Source organism: Portunus trituberculatus, chromosome 41 (genome assembly GCF_017591435.1).
Source record: "Portunus trituberculatus isolate SZX2019 chromosome 41, ASM1759143v1, whole genome shotgun sequence".
NCBI lineage: Eukaryota > Metazoa > Arthropoda > Malacostraca > Decapoda > Portunidae > Portunus > Portunus trituberculatus.
In genome coordinates, this window is record NC_059295.1 from 40922782 (window position 1) to 40925281 (window position 2500).

A 2500-nucleotide genomic window follows, 5' to 3' on the forward strand; every position below is an offset into this window, starting at 1 on the left:
GTGGAGGAAGCGTCAGTCTATATCCAGGTGTTGGAGGGAGAGGTTGTGCTCGTCGCCCCTCCGCCACCTTCCCACCACCCTCCCGCCCTTGATCCTGTCTGTGTGATGCAGATAGGCTAAGATACAAGTGCCTGACAGACCAAGAGGCTCTTCCTTCAAGACGGCAGAATACTACTCGGATTTATTCTGACTCGTTTTGAGAGGAAATCTTGCGTCTATATATCGTTCATGGCTGGAATATTAAGCAGTTATATTCTTCACCATGAAAAGTAGTACCGGACAGACAGAGCAGTAACTTGGATATACCGTGCCTCGTCCTGCAGCCCAAGCAACTGCGACGTGATGAGGTGAGTGATGGAGATCTTTTGTCTTCCTTTATGACAGCCCCTCAACCCCACGAGTCTGATGGAAGCAAGCGTGCATTCCTGAGTGTGTGTATTCGTTTTTTTTTAATTACACCGTCGCGTGCCTCAAGGATGGTGGTAGTGGTGATGGTGGAGGTGAGGGCAAGGTACTGTGAGGGGAGGGGTACAGGTGAGGATGGGTAGAAGGTGGAAGAGACTAGGGACTGTGGAGAGGAGGGTGTCAATAGGAGAGGTTTTAGCGAAGAGGAGTCGATGGAAGCGGCAAGGAGTGGAAGGACTGTGAATACATTATCATCTCAACTCCTGCCACTCCACCCTGGTTCATCTGTCACCCGTGCCTGCCTTGTCTTCCCGTCTAGAAAACCGGTCGTCTGCGAGGCTTCCGTTTGAATGGCACGTGTCCTCGCCGTCATCTTCTGCGTGATGTCGTTGTTACTCGTGGCATCACTCTCCGTCACACGTCCGCTGGGGAGAAGTGACGGAATGAGTGAAGTGTTACGGTGACGTGTTACGGATTTGTGTCTAGATTTGTTAGTTACTTGAGTCTGCCTATCTGTTTATCTGTCTGTCTACGTATCCTATATGTCTCTCTCTCTCTCTCTCTCTCTCTCTCTCTCTCTCTCTCTCTCTCTCTCTCTCTCTCTCTCTCTCTCTCTCTCTCTCTCTCTCTCTCTCTCTCTCTCTCTCTCTCTCTCTATATATATATATATATATATATATATATATATATATATATATATATATATACCATTTGTCTGTATCTGTCCATTTTTTCTGTCTGTCTTTCTACTTATCTATTTATCTATACGTCTGTCAATTTCTCTATCTATCTACTTACCTATATCTACCTACCTATTTGATTCATCTATTTACTTTTGTGTCTATAATTCAATACATCTTTTTTTTCTCTTCCATTCTTTCATACATACAGTGATAGAAGGATGTGTCTAGCTTCCTCACAGCGGGAACGTATGTTATCCTCGGCAGGGCTTAAGGAATGAGGCAGGACCACTGTGGAGTCTTTTCGTGGTAGCTTAGTCACGGTCCTCTGTATTCTCAAACATTGCCGCCAAATGTTGACAAGATTTGGTGTAAGTTATCGCAGTTTTTCAGGGATATCTTCGTGATTCAGGGGTAATTTCTAGTAAGGATTCTGCATCATCAAAGGAGAAACGACTGAGAGAACTCGTGTAATCGTCTCAATACCGCAAGTGTTTGAGGACGAACAATGGACGTGAACCAAGTCTTACCAATATTGTGTAAGGGAGGCAAAGTAGTGGTGTCAGTCATGGAGCGGCAGGAGTTTAAGCCAGCCATTACTATTAACCCCTTCAGTATTGAGACGCATTTTAACCTTGATTTTTGGGTGTGATTAGACGATTTTAATTTAGATTATGAAGGATGTATGGAGGTCAGAAGATTAATGGTCAGAATCTGCACTATTTTAATCCAATATAAGTATCTGAAGCTGTATAAAATCCCCAAATAGTAAGCAGAATGAATATGAAAAAGCGTCATGGTACTCAAGTGGTTAAGCCCTTCAATACTGAGGCGCATTTTTACCTTGATTTTTGGGTGTGAATAAACTAATTTTTTTTTTGCATTAGGGAGGGTCTATGGAGGTCAAAAGAATAATACATAGAGTCTTTACCATTCTAATCCCAACATATGTTTCTGAAGCTGTATAAAGTATCCTTACAATAACCAGAATAAATATGAAAAGGCGTACTGAAGAAAGTGAGATGAAGGTAAAGGCCTAGTGCGTCCATTTCTGTTAGTGGATCAATCTTCCAAGAGGGAGATTTCAAGATACATATTCTCTAATTTGGATCATCGATTTGACTTTTTTTTTCCTTTAGGGATTAGAACGTAATTTTTTCCTCTTTTCAGTTGCCCTAGACCAGTGCCACACTTACACACAAAATGGCATTGTAATATTTCTTTTAGCGTTTGTGAATATGCCACCTTTGAAATAAATAGAGCAAGACTTATTGAGAACGTGATAAGTGCATAGGCGTTAGAGAGTCTCAAGAGGAGGCTGGATTAAATTATACTCGTATGGATGGTGATGGCAGGTGGTGAGTTTGAAATGGTCAGGTGGTGCGTCAAGTAGGTCGGCTGGTCCTCTGCAGTCT

At 42.8% G+C, this 2500-nt stretch overlaps 1 protein-coding gene across 1 annotated transcript in view; it reads left to right on the forward strand.

Moving 5' to 3' along the window:
• Positions 1-2500, forward strand: part of LOC123516442 — a 244157-nt gene that overhangs the window by 31831 nt on the left and 209826 nt on the right.